Source organism: Balaenoptera musculus, chromosome 7 (genome assembly GCF_009873245.2).
Source record: "Balaenoptera musculus isolate JJ_BM4_2016_0621 chromosome 7, mBalMus1.pri.v3, whole genome shotgun sequence".
Classification (NCBI taxonomy): domain Eukaryota; kingdom Metazoa; phylum Chordata; class Mammalia; order Artiodactyla; family Balaenopteridae; genus Balaenoptera; species Balaenoptera musculus.
Genome location: NC_045791.1, coordinates 69934457 through 69949379, shown reverse-complemented (window position 1 = coordinate 69949379; position 14923 = coordinate 69934457). Strand labels below are relative to the sequence as shown.

General features: G+C 42.5%; 1 protein-coding gene across 1 annotated transcript in view; it reads right to left on the bottom strand.

The window, feature by feature from the left end:
• The window catches only part of MYO1B (myosin IB), a 178407-nt gene extending 177940 nt beyond the window's left edge, over window positions 1-467 (bottom strand). Inside the window, 1 exon segment of the mRNA XM_036857472.1 lies at window positions 252-467. The gene's annotated coding sequence lies outside the window, so the exon portion shown is untranslated.
• Window positions 468-14923: the final 14456 nt, after the last annotated feature.

Below are 14923 nucleotides of genomic sequence, written 5' to 3'. Positions count from 1 at the left end.
GGGGATGGGGCAAAGTAAGAACAACTTAGTTTAGCGCCCTCTACTCTCCCACCCGCCCCCGAAGCAACCACGGAGTCGCGACCACCCTGCCCGACCTCCAGCGTGCGCGGTTCTCGCCGGAGCGCCGCCTGGCCCCGAGGAGAGACCGCAGACCCCGCTGACCCGTGTCAGCTGCGGCGGGGCCACGGGGACCCCGGGCACAAAGGACCGAGCGGGCAGGGCAGGGGAGAGAGGGAAAGCGCTCGCGCTACCTCGCCGGGCGCCACTCCGCCTCCTTGTCGTCCTCCCTCTCCGGCGCGCTCCGGGACGCGGGCCCTCCGCGAGGCTGCGGGGCTCCCGCGCAGTTGCTCGGCGGACGCTGCTGGCGGACGCTGCTGGCGGACGCTGCCCAGCGGCTGCCGGCCCCTCGCGCCCGCGCTCCCACACCACCGCGACGCGCGGCGGCCGAGTCTCCAGTGCGCGCCCGGCTGCAGAGTGCGCTGCCGCTGCAGAGTGCTGCTCTGCGGCGGGAGGCGCCCGGCCACTCCCCTCTACCCCGCGGGCGGAGGGGCCGGCCGAGGGGCGGGGGCGGCGACCTCGCAGCCTGGGATTCGCCTCTCTGCGTGCCGGCAGGACCGGGAGCCGCCGCCTCCCAGCCGACTCACCTCCGGCCGCCCGGTGCCGGCGGCACAGCGCCCCCCGGTGAGCGCGGGTGCAGCCTCCGCCCCCGGGGCCAGCCTGGATGGGGCAAGGAGTGGAAAAGCGGAGGAAGGAGAGGCGTCCCTCCCAGCCGCACGGAAGGCACGGCTCTTCTACCTTTCTCACTCCCGGATTTATTAACATCAAACGACAAATACAATAACTGGAGAGGCAAGCCAGGGAGAGCGGGCCGGGGCGGAGGTGGGGGAGGAGGGCGGCCGCGGGGAATGACAACTGGAAGCCAACCTGTGGGCAGATGTCGGCAGAGAGTGGGAGTGTTCTCAATTGTTCCTTCTCCCTTAGACAAAAAAAAGTTTGGATACCCAAGAATATCGGAAAATATTAATTTGACCGAAAGGGAAAAGAGTGTACTGAGTGGCAAAGTGTGCTTTTATTTACAAGATTTTAAAATATCTATTAACTCACTTAATTTCACATGATGCTAAGTAGACACTGGCCAATTATCTGTTACAGAAATTAAAAGATAATTTAAAAAGAAATTTCAACTATATGTGTATATATATATGAAAATTTATAAATGAATATTGCGTATTAGCTGGCACTGGGTAATGATCGATGATAGGGTGTTAATCTGCATATTATTTAGGCATGCTGGAGGGAGCCAGAGAATCAGGCCCTCCAGCTTCTCACTCCAGCTGGCTTCTTGCTTCTTTGTACAGTAGAATTTAGAGCAAGCCACTTGACCCTTGTCCTGGTTTCCTCATCCCGGAGGAGGGAAGAGTGCTCATCCAACCTTACTCACTGGGTGAGGTGAGGATTACTTGGCTAAGGTGTTAAAAGAAATGTAGGCACAGTAATTATTACTCATGGTTCTAACTACTTTGTCCAATAATGAAATAAATTGCCATAAATGGAGCCAGGTTTAAATGGACTGACCTATATCTGGAAACTGTCGCTAAAATGAGGTGAACCAAGAATTCAGACCATATATAGTAATTCTTTTCCCACAGGCATAAGAACCACAGGCACTGGTATTTGTCAAATGCTACCAGTAGAGTTTGAAAAGGTAACAATTCCCCAGACTGTATCTGCTTTGGACCTACACCATCATTGATGACACCATCAGCATCACTTCTGATCCACATAAGACATGGTGATGTTCTAAGCTTAAACATATTGAGTACCAGGTACCATTCTTTTCCTGTTTAATCTTTGCAGAGACCTGGGAGGAAAGTTACTCTCTTTGTCCTTGTTTTACAAACCAGGAAAGCCAAGAACAGAGAGTTCTTCCAGCTAATAAGTGGCTATACTAGTTTGAAGACATGTCCACAAATTCTTTTACACTCCTCCCATTAAGGAATGGAGTCTAATTGTCTTCCTCTTGCATATAGGCTAGACTTTAAGAGATGTGATCCTAACGAATAGAATACAGCACAAATGATGTAGGTAACTTCTGATTCTGGGTTGTAAAAGGAGCTACAGCTTTCACCTGGCCTTCTCCTGGGCCAATCACCCTTGGAACTCAGCAGCCATGCTATGAGGAAGCTCTAGCCACGTGGTAGGTCATGTATAGGTGGTGTTTCTGCTGCTGATGTCAGCTGAGGACCCAGCCTACAGCCAGCTGAACTGCCAGGCATGTGAGTTAGTGAGACTTTGAGATGACTCCAGCCCCAGTCACTGACTGAGAGATCTAGAAAGAAACCCTAACTGAGCCTCGTCAGTGCCCAGAAACAGAAGGTAGCAATAATACGAGATGGGCTTCAGGGTGGTCATTGTATAGCAGTAGGCACCCGGAACAGTGGCAGAGCTGGGATTTGAACCCAAGCCTTCTGACTCCACAGTCTCCGCCACAATCCAGTACACTACCTCAGACCTTGATAACCTAGCCTAATGAACACCCTGAAGATCCCTGTCTTCGCAACAGACAACCTATGGACCTGCTACCTGATGACACGTGTAGCCTCCCTTCTCCATTTTGGCCATCTGACTTTAGATTCCAAAGTGACTGCTTATAGCAGTTTGGCAGTAAGGGATCCTCTGACCTCTGCTGTCCAGTCCAGCTTTTCAAAAATCACAGAAATTCAAACGGCAGCTTCACAAGTACAAAATGTAAACAGATGGTTTGAAAAAGTGGGGGAAATTCTGTAATCTTTTGATCTTGGAAAAAGGCCAAGTTTTAGTAAAAAGTAAGTTTAAGACAAGTATGTGCTGAGTAGGACAATTAAGGGAACTTCTCTTAGGAAGGTTTTGGAGCTCCTGCCCCAAGAAAGAAATTGGGAACATAGTTATGTAGGAACAATTTTGCTTCTAGAAGGGTCTAGCAGAGTGGGGACACTTGAGGCTTTCTCCCTGTTTTTTAGCAGGTTCGGGAAAGAAAATAGTAGAAGCTGTTGAACTCATTCTAATAACACTGAGAAAATGAACCCAAGAAGCTATTAGAAAGCCAAAAATGTTTCTAGAGCAAAGCTATGCTTCTCTTTTAAAAATACCATTAACCTAGTTTTCATAAATCTCAAAATCCAAACTTCTGAAGACATACCATGAGGTTTTTAAATACTTTTACCTTCCTGGCCATTCTTTTCAAAAGTCAATCAATCAACAACTTTTGAATTTAAAAGAAGCAGATTACAGTTGTCCTAATAACTGTCAAGAATAGATAATAAATCCACCAAGTACAAAAGCATTTTTTACTTTCCCCTCAGTCTGTTTGGAAGAAGCAGAACCTATGAAGAAGCAGAAAGACTATTATTAAGATTTTAGGGTCATAAACATAAATTATCAAATTATAAGAGTAAAAGAATGTAAGAAGTGTGCTTTACCTCAATGAAAACATGCAATGATTTAATTCAAAACAAGGGAAATCCTGCTGTCTTTGTGGAAAAACTTAGAAATAAAAGCACATTTGTGTGTGTCCCAGGAAGAGAATTACTACTAAAAGTATAGAGTTGTTGTTGTTGTTTTTCCTTAGTTGTTTTTACTTGAGCTCCTTAAAAAAAAATTTTTTTTTTCAAGAATTCAACATTGGAAAATTGACCAACGAAAGGACCACATGACCTGATTCTGCCTCATATTGGTGTAGCAAATGAAATGGCGGCTGGAAGTCATAGTTTTAGATTTTCTCACTGGTTCTGTCTGCAACTAGCTTTAGAATTTTAGCCAGAAAGCTCATACTCTCTGTCCTTAGTTATTTTACATCATCTTGAATGTGTTAAGAACCTCTGGTTCTAAAAAATCTAAGAGTCTTTATATTTGCCATATTTTCTCTCCTTGCCTACCTGTCCAAACACTTAGTTTTCACCCACTCTGCTTATCCTTTGAGACCACACTCAGTTCTTACCTATTCCTGACCATCTTCTTGAATTGGATCTTGCTTCCTTTGCTGTGGTAACATCTTGATGCCACATCTTCTCCATACTTATTAATTGGTTCCAGGTTGTGAAACCTTTCAAGTTGTTCTCTTATAAATGTTTGGCCTTTCCAACTAGATGGTAAATCTCTAGATTAAAGGAGTAATTCAATTTGAAAACACCAGGCCCATGACAGTAAGAACTATCTTAGAGAGCTTACTGTGTTCTAGAAAGTAATCTAAATGCTCTGCATGTGTGTTAATTCATTTAACCCTCATAACAGCCCAATAAGGTAGGTTATTATTATTATCCCATTTTACAGATGATGAAACTGAGGCAGAGAAAAGTTAATTACTGGCCTGAGGTTACACAGTAATAATGTTAGAGCCAGGATGTGAATCTGGGCAGTCTAGCGTCAGGGCTTGATCTCTTACCTCAAGGCTATATAAATACTTCCTCTCACATCTGTGAGCATTTAATCTGTGATCTCTTTTTCCTTTTGTCTCTGAAAACAAGTAGTGTCTCATCTCTTTAATTTATATATCTCTTAGTTTAGAATAGTGCTCTAAATGCAGTAAGCACTGCATTAGTATTTCTTAGTTCCATGCAAAAAAAAAAATCTTTTTTATGTATTTAAAGAATGCTTTGAAAATAAATGCATAATGCTTAAAATATTATTTGAAATTCAGATTAGGTATTATAAAAAATATTTCTATAGCGTTTTCAGCCTCCGAGACTCAGCAGGAAAAACACAACTCTTACTCTAAGTATTAAAAAAGCTGTAGATAGAAAGTAGCTAGGAGAGTAGATCTTGAAAGTTCTCATAAGAAAAAAATTAAAAATTTTGTAACTATGTGTGATGATGGATGTTAACTGGTCTTATTGTGGTGATTATTTTGCAATATATACAAATATCAAATCATTACACTGTATACTTAAAATTAATATTCTTATGTTGATTATACCTCAATAAAAAGAAAATTAATTAAAAAAAATTTAAAACTGTAGATAAATGACAACAAAAATATTAGAGGGTAAAAAGATTGATGAAATTTCCCCTAGGCAGGAAAATTTGCTAAAGTTTTTCAAAGATGAAAAGAGAAGAATTCAAAACTCAGGAATAGGATTCCTTATAGGTACTATATATGTGATGATCAAGAACAACTATTCTCTAAAAAAACAGTACTGATGAACCTAGTGGCAGGGCAGGAATAAAGACGCAGACGAAGAGAATGGACTTGAGGACATGGGGAGGGGGAAGGGTAAGCTGGGACGTAGTGAGAGAGTGGCATGGACATATATACACTACCAAATGTAAAATAACTAGCTAGTGGGAAGCAGCAGCATAGGACAGGGAGATCAGTTCAATGCTTTATGATGACCTAGAAGGGTGGAATAGGGAGGGTGGGAGGGAGGCTCAAGAGGGAGGGGATATGGGGATATATGTATACCTATAGCTGATTCACTTTGTTATACAGCAGAAACTAATACAACATTTGTAAAGCAATTATACTCCAATAAAGATGTAAAAAAAAAAAAGTACATCTGCACAAACTTGAAATAATATGTGTACAAGGTTAGTCACTGTGGCATTATAAAAAAAAAAAAACTATTCTTTACAAAATATAACAGTGTAATTGACCACTAAAATTAAGTAGTGAAACAGTGAAACTAGAATACTGTGATCCCTCAAATAAATTATAGATCCATTGCCAGGAAATTTAAATTGCCTGAATTTTTCCCCCAACGTTTTATAATTTAGCATTTTGTCTCTTCAACTAGTAGAATAATTGTCTTTTTTACTTCCTCGCAAACTGTAACAAGTTAGTACCATTATGGCAAAACCTTGCTGTTAAACAATAAATCAATCTGAAAAATGACTAGACTTTTTTCCCAATCTTTTTTAAAAAGCATTTTCGTCTTTCTGATGATGACTGGGGAGCTTGTCATCTCGTTGCTGAGGAGACCTGAGGAGGACTATAAGGAAAAGCAAATATTATGGCAAAGGAAAAAAAATTAGCTCTCTATACCAAATGAAGTACAATTTAGCAAACATATGAAGTAATATTCTGTTTCTGCTTCAGTCTCTAAAACTAAATGTCCATTTATTTGAGTCTGGTGTATACATTCATCACAGGTGTTAGCATATGAAAATACCGATAAAGATAATTGTGTGACCAAAAAATCTTTTAATTTATTAACAACCAAGACAACATATAATACAGGTGTAGGGACTGTTGACTAAATAAACCAACATTTAACTGGAACTAAAAACCAAGGCTTAGTAATAGATTTCTCATTTGTTTCAGCAGTGTTCTCAATCTTGACATCTTTTGTACAAGATGAGAAGCTCTGTGAGGGCAGGATTTTTGTCTCTTTGGCTCATTGTTGCATCCCCAGAGCCTAGGAACATACGAGGTACTCAGATATTGTTGAACTGATGAATGAATTTTTTTTTTTTTTTTTTGCCACGCAGCTTGCGGGATCTTAGTTCGCCAGCCAGGGGTTGAACCCGCGTCCTCGGCAGTGAAAGCACAGAGTCCTAACCACTGGACTGCCAGGGAATTCCTGAATTTTATAAATTATTTTAGGTAAATTGAACTGGCCCATAATCTCAGTCAATATTTCCGGATGTGTCTTAGACCAAGAAAGCAAGATGTGTTTAACCTTGCTTTCTACAGCAAGGTTAAACAAAAGCAGGTCCTCGCTGATGGGTTCACACTGGTGATCTACTTCAACTCTGAATAAAGCTGGAAAACTTTAAAGAGAGTAGCACCAAAGCACTGCCCATGTCCTGCAGAGGAAGCAGCAGACCATGTGAGCCTGGGCATTGAAAAGCAACCCAGCTGCCAAGGCAATCAAGACTTCTACTGAAAAGATACATAACCTCCTTTCCCACTAGACATGCTGAAATCCATTCACATTACTAAGAAAAGGGAGCAGACGCTTATGTCCTAGACTCTGGGCTGCTCTTGCCAGGCCTCACCTGCCCCAATCCCCTCTCGGCCAGTGGGTGTTTTACAGGTTCTCCCCAAATCTTGCGTCTGGACCTGCGGTAATCTTGATCCAGAGAGCTCAAACCTTTTCTTCTCTAGAGCACTAGGTCTGCAAATTGCTTCAAAAATTCCTGAAGTCTCCTCAGAACTGTTTATCACCCCCTGAGGTATCCTGCAGGGTCCTGCATGCTTCTACAAGTCCACAGAGTCCTTAAACTGGAAAGCATGCTAAAGCTTTTTATTTTTCTTTATGAATCTTTATCAGCCTAAAGCAACTAGCCCCATCCAGATGTAGCCTGGGCATGGGGAAAAGGATTTCATTATTTCCAGGTACATGGGCTTTTCTGTGCTTTTGGTCCCACTGGGTGATTTTGATTGGCGCTATAATTGCTCCAGATTAGCAGCCATAAAAGAGCCTCAGCCTTAGAGACTCCTTCCATTCCAGTGCCTGTGGTCTTGCACCACTACCCCAGGGCAAAATAGTGAAGTAACTGAAACCTGTCCTACATCAAGAGGTATTACTTGAGGGACTTCCCTGGTGGCGCAGTGGTTGAGAGTCTGCCTGCCAGTGCAGGGGACACGGGTTCGATCCCTGGTCCGGGAAGATCCCACATGCTGTGGAGCAACTAAGCCTGTGCGCCACGACTACTGAGCCTGTGCTCTAGAGCCCGCGAGCCACAACTACTGAGCCTGTGTGCCACAACTACTGAAGCCCGCATGCCTAGAGCCCATGCTTTGCAGCAAGAGAAGCCACCGCAATGAGAAGCACACGCACCGCAATGAGAAGCACACGCACCGTAACGAGGAGTGGCCCCCACTCGCCGCAACTGGAGAGAGCCTCTGCGCAGCAATGAAAACACAAAGCAGCCAAAAATAAATAAAGTAAATAAATAAATTTATAAAACAAACAAAAAAAAGAGGTATTACTTGAGTGTCTATTCAGTCCCATACTGGCCCTGTTGCTAGATTGGGACAGTGAACTTGACGATCTCTGACCTTTCAGTATGTAAGTCTAGCTTCAGGTCTCTGGCTGCTTCTTCTGGTGGCTAAAACTCCCTTTTCCCTTATAACATCCTCCCAGACCCTCAGGCAGTGAGAGTCCTGATGCCTGTCTCCCAGGCCTCACCATTCCACCTGGTCCTTCAGATGCTGCCCTGAGCATTTTAGATCAGTTGTTCGCAACCTGGGGTTGAAGGGCTACAACGCGGTCCAGGATTTCAATTCTGAGTAAAAGATTAGAAGGCTGCCTTTTGTTTCTTCATTTCAAACATTTAATTATCAAATTTCAAATATTCAAAAATTTAGTGGCTAAAAGACACCCATTGACATTTTTCTAGTCAAGAAAGTCAAATAATAAAGAAACTACTTGAGTTGTTTTTTAAACTGTTGGCCTCCTGTGGGCTTTGGGATTTCATGCTATATTTACTTCTTTTTCATACAAACAATGTTCCAGTTTTTGTAATAATAAACATGCATTATTTTTATAATCAGGAAGAATAATAAAGCTATTTTCATCTTGGACGAAATATGTGGTCTGTAAATTTTGAGAGGATGTTTTTCTGAATTGGCCCTACTGAAAAAAATAATAATATTGCTTGCACACTTTTTCTAATACCTTTCTATCAGAACATTTCAGTACTTGGTGATCCTTTCCATCAAATATATCAGAAACTAGCAGATCTGATAACTAGCTCCGCTGAGTGCGGGTTTGTGCTAAGGAGAGCATTTTCTTAGAATGCAGGGTCCTTGGATTTCTTTACTCAGTGCTCTTTAATTGGAGAGGACCTTCTTTCCATTTCATGAAGTCTTGTGCCCACAGGTAGTGGGCAGAGGGTCGGAGGCAATGAGCGGTTAGAGGGAGTGCTGGGGGAAATCTCTCCATTGACAACCTGGTGGTTGACAATGACGCCTACCGCAAAGGAAAATTACGGCTGTGAAGACATCTGCCAAGGGCAATGCATCCAAGATCCCTGGGCCAGTGGGCTCTGTTAGAACCCTCAAAAATGGCTGGAACACTACATATACGTGTGAACTTAAATATGAAATCTTTAAATTCCCAGCTAGCTATTTGCTGGGCTAGTTGCTATTGCATACGATACCATAGTTCTTCCTGGTTTCTATTCAATAGTAATTCATCCATGACTCCTCACTTTTGAAATTAACCCTGCAACTTAATGACTGCAACCCCCGTCCCTATCACTGTGGTTAGGTGTCCTGGTGAATTCTACATTGGTAACCTCAATGGGTGGTAGGGCATATCTAAGTCTTGAGGAGTGGATGATGTTTTATCCTATACTATAAATTCATTTTTGGAAAAAATATTTCTTTTATAATATAAATTACTGTAAGTAAAGTTAGAATAAAAGGTGCTTGGTGGGTAGAAATATTCAAAAGATTGAGCCATGATCCTCGGGGAGAAGGGAGTTCTATCTGATCAAAATTTTGAGGCAATAAAATTGCATTCTTATGTTTATTGAAAAAGGAACCTGGGTCTTAAAAACTCTGTCTCCCATCAATCAAGTTTTAGAAAGCTCAGGAGGTTTCTGTCTGCTTTCTCACCTCCTTTTATACCCAACCCTTTGCTCCTATGACTGTATTAAAACTGATCTTGTCAGTATCCTCAATGAACATTCAGTTGTCGCATCTTAAAGGCAGTTTTAAGTCCTCATATCACTTGACCCCTTACCACATAACACCTTGCTGCCTTCTTGAACCACTCTTCTTTTTTGGCTTCTGTTTGCCACCCTCTCTTATTTTCCTCTTAATGCTCTTGCAGCCTTTTCTCAATATTACTTAGCATTCCTTTGTCTCTGCCTTTCCCCCTTAAATGTTGATGTTACCTTAGGTTCTGTTTTCAACCCTCTCTTCTCTCTAATTTCACCCTCACCCAAGGCTTCAACTACTGATGACTCCCAAATTTGTGTCTCTTAAGATCAAGTTCCCTATATTCAAGTGTCTACTGAACGTCTACCTCAAACTCAGTATATTCAGAACAGAAACTCGCAAGTACCTCAGACACAACATGAAAAAAGAAACCATCATCTCTGCCCAATCTCAGCCCCATTCCTTGTCCTTTATTCTTGATCATGGTGAATGCCATCATTACCAATATAGTCACCCAAGTCGGAAGCAAATGTCATTCTAGACTCCTCTTTCTCTGTCATCTTCTGAATCCTATCAGTCCGGGAGCTATTGTTATTATACATCCTAGCTGACTCAAAGATCCATGCTCTTTTCTCCATACTCACTGCCCCTGCCTTCTTATCCAGATTACTCCACTGTTAGCAGGGCATACATGTGACTTGTCCTCCCTCTCCAGCCCATCTCCCATCACACCCCCCACCCAGGCCTTCTGCACCAAGTCATTCCAGTGCCTGATCTCTCAGGATTCTTACTTTCACCTTTGCATACGGTGTCTCTGCTGCCTGGGGTGCCTCTCTCTCCTTTTTCCCCTAGCCAATAACTTCTCATTCTGGAAAACATCACCTTCTCGGAGAAGGTCTTCTGATCTCTCAAAACCAGAAAAGAACACTTCTTCAGTGCTCCGATAATACTCTGCACCTCTGTCATAGAATATATCACACCATGATTGAATTACGTGTTTATCAGTCTCTCTTACTACACTGAGACAATAAAATGTCGTATTCATTTTCTTATTCCTATGTTTAACAGAGGTCCTGGAATATAGTAGGCACTCAGTAATGCTTGTTGAATGAATGAATGAATACCAAGCATTTCCAGTATCTTCATTCATGGGTCCTGCATAACTCTTGTCACTCAGTTTGAAAGATTACCCCTTTCCTATTATAGAAAGCCTCAAGAATTTTAGTGTAATATCCTCTTCTAATAAACCCAAACACAAAAAACAGCTACAGATGTTTAAAAGAAAGCCAATCTTTCATTTTTAATCAATCTTGGAACTGACATCTCCTATACTTCTGTACACAAACTCATACCTTAATGCTAAAAGATTCTCACTTCTATAGAAACAGATACACTAGGCTGACCCCACTGAGCTTGTCACTAATACACAATAATGGTTTCTATCTCTACTTCAGAGCCAGTACATAGTTTTTCCTGGTCTTTCTGCCCAAGTCAGTCCATAAATATTTTAAATGTATGAACTTTTAAACTCAAAAAGATTTATTGCGCCACTTTAAATACTTATTTCTTGCTTACATGGGATTGAAAGATCACAGTGGCTCAGAATCAATTGCATTTCATCTTTTCAGTACTTATTTCACAGCTGAGCACGTCTCAGAGTTATGAACATGAGTCCAGTCCCTGACAAGCCATAGCAAAGGCCAAAAGAATGAGCAAAATTATTCACCCTAGAACCCACATGGGATAGCAGAGATTGAATAGGCAGCATCTGCTGTGACTTATTATAGCATATATGTTGCACTAGGCCCCAGATCAATCCCCAAACAGAAGTCTTGTGTCATGGGTCTTTCACCACAGGAAAGCAGCATACACATACATTCAACAATAACGCTACATAAATCTCTGTCCCAATTACAGAACTTTATCTCATGTGGTGCCAATAAGAAAAAGAGCTATCTCAAAACAGCAGGAGAAAATGATTGTTTCATGTACAGAAGCATTTAATATCACTATAGAGAAATCTTTTAACACAAGTAAGACATGGAAATATCTGCCTAAGGATTAGTCCAAAAGAAGGAAGAATCTCTCCAAATAATATCTGACAGATTTTGTATTTTGAACTTAAATCCATCATTTAAAAGGACAATAATGGAAAGAAAATAAGTTATTTGTAAAACTACAGTTTTACAAATAAAAAATACATGTATGTTTACATACATAGGCAAAACCCAGGGCATCCTGGATATTAACAGAAGAATAATATTTGACCAAGGACCACGTGGTTGGGCAGGGGGATGGGGCATTCTTAATCTGGAATCAACAAGCCTGCTAAGATGTATGTCAGAGTGTGTGTGTGTGCGTGTGTGCATGTGTGTGCACACGTGTGCATGTGTGTGCACCTGAGAGGTGCACCAGAGAGGATTCTGACCAGTCCCAGTATTCTTCCAAAAGGCCTTTGACTCATAAAGTGTTGCCAACCACTGCTCTATAGCAAATATTTCCAAGATTCACAAACAAAGAGGTGTTGCTGTCAGGTGAGATTCAAGATTATTGAACCTAGTGATGACCAAAACCACATTACTGGAGTCCTGAGGCTGTAGTGCAAAGTGGATGGGACCTGTCTACTCAGATGGAAATGAGAAAGTCACTCCCAACTCTCATATGACATTTTGTGTAAAGTCCATATTAGTAAAGTAAGAGCAGAAAATCCTCCTCTCCATGTTTAGGAGAGTGAAAACAATAGGATGCCCTCAACAGGTGCAGATAGGAAAAGATACTCCATCTGTTTCCCTAGTGCACCGCTCATGTGCACCCCAAACTTACCCTTGACTCTGGGTTTTGAGAGCTATTGGTTTTGTAAGGTGTGCCATGTGTATAAAATCCCAAAAGGAGAGAAGAATAAGGTCATGCATAGCAGCACTCCACTCTAAGGAACTGTTGATCTGAGATGTTGCTATGTGGTGGTTTATCATTGCTGCTGTTGTTGTTTAATTGTTTTTAATTGCTCTCTTTATTTTTATTGTTTTACTACATCAAAATTATGATTAACCCTCTGTCTCTGGGAATTTTGTGTCTCTTTCAACATTGGCAGACATACTAAAGCATTAGGCTAAACATGTTTACACGGTTGATTCAGTTATACACAAGGAAGATTCCATTACCATGTGTAAATTTGATCATCTCATCAGTCCAAAAATCAACGAAAACTTGTATATTTATTGTAGGAGTATTATTTATGTAATTACTCTTTTAAGATTTAAGCTATGACTTGAGGGTCATCTCCTCTCTAGCTATAACTTCTAGAGTTGTATAAACTGCTGTAACAAATAACGATCCAAATATATAATGGCACAAATGCAATAATAGTTTCCTTCTTGGGCATGTGCCAGTTTGAAGATGGTGATCCTGTTTAGTAGGCTGCTTTCCTCCATGTGGTGATTAGGGACCTAGGCTCATTCCATCTTACGGCTCTGCCGTTCTCTGAGGACTTGCTGTAATCCAGATTCAGTTTATGAAGACGTCATAAGACTTGAGTTTTGGGCTTCCCTGGTGGCGCAGTGGTTGAGAGTCAGCCTGCTAGTGCAAGGGACGCGGGTTCGAGCCCTGGTCTGGGAGGATCCCACATGCCGCGGAGCGACTAGGCCCGTCAGCCACAACTACTGAGCCTGCGCGTCTGGAGCCTGTGCTCCGCAGCAAGAGGCCGCGATAGTGAGAGGCCCGCGCACCGCGATGAAGAGCAGCCCCCGCTTGCCGCAACTAGAGAAAGCCCTAGCACAGAAACGAAGACCCAACATAGCAATCAATCAATCAATCAATACATCTTTTAAAAAAAAGACTTGAGTTTTGAGAGGTTCAGAGGAGGTTATAATTTTTTTAATTGATTTTAGATGACCAATTTGTTACAAAAGGATATAACTCAGGAGCAGCCAGACGGGAGGTGCGCAGGGCCAGGTACGTGGGAAGGGCTTCCACGCCCTCTCTGAGCCTGCCCCTCTCCTAACACCTCCACGTGTTCACGACCTGGGAGCTCCCGTTTGCTGTTGCTGTCATCATGAGCCCCCTACTTCAATCAGGGCCCAAATGAGAAAACAGAAACCACTGTAGGTGTTCGAAATAGAGGGAATTTAATACAGGCACTCGTTACACGTGTGATGGAAGCACTGGAAGAACCAGAACCAAGGAGTGAAGTAGGATGGCGAGGGTAACCCGAACATTAACAATGGTCAGAAGCCGTTAACCTCCATGCTTCCCCTCTCCCCAGGGCTGGGGAGCCTCAGGGAGAAGGCAGTGTTAACAGAGCCTAGAAGGTAGGATCATCAGAGAGAAGTCAGGAGCACAGAGGGAGGATTCCTGGCAGAGGCTGAGACCAGGAAGGAAGGGACTATCTGACAGCAACTGAAATCATGGAATAGAAGCAGCTGCTGCCAGAGAAACCACTCAAAACAGAAAAGAGAGGGGGAGAAACTCCCTGGCTTTTCCCCTCCTCCCACTCTCCTGTCTTCTGCCTATGCCTCCCATCGACTCAGCTTGTGTGGAAGCCAGAGGGCAATGGAGCTGGAAAATGCAGTCCCCCATGATAGAAAGCAGAGCAGGGGAAAGGCCAGAGCAACCAGGGAAATGGTCAGCACATTCCTTTTTATGAAGATGGTTTTGAGATGAATCTGAAGAAGAAAGCCACATGGCTATGAAATTATTTGTTGATATGAGGAGGGGAAGGGAGGCAAAGGAAAAAGGTAGGAAAGGAAGAAAGGGTAGCAAAGATTGCAAGTCAGGAAGAGACAGAAGTGGGGGGATCTCTCTCCAGGTCTGCTAGAGCCGCTGCTGAGATCAGCAGCTCCATTTATACCCACTGCCCAGTGGTAGCTAGAACAGGCCAACAGAAGAATTAAAGAGCTGCAAGCGACCTTAGATACCAGTAGAGTACTCAAACCCATACTTAGATGTTATTGAAGTTTGTATTTAATACGTAATTGATTGAAACTAATGTGAATTTAATTCTCTCTTGTCAAAATGGAATTTAAATATGGTTCAGGAGACGAATGAAGGGATTTCAGAAAGCCAAGCCACTGCAGGTCCTTGTGCTGAGCACAAAGGCAAAAAGAACTGAGAACAAACAAAGCAGCAAAAAATATCTGTGTGAGGGGAGAGGGTGTGGGAGAAGAGAGCCCAAGGGATTTCTTTAGTAATGTTTGTTTATGGCTGTTTCAAATTAAGGAACTAATTTTGGATTGGGGAATAAATAAAGAAGTTCTTGAGAAATAGACTACTGCTAAGAAAACAGCACTGCCTGTAGTTAAGTCGGGGCGGGGGGAGTCTATTCCCACTAATACCTGCCGT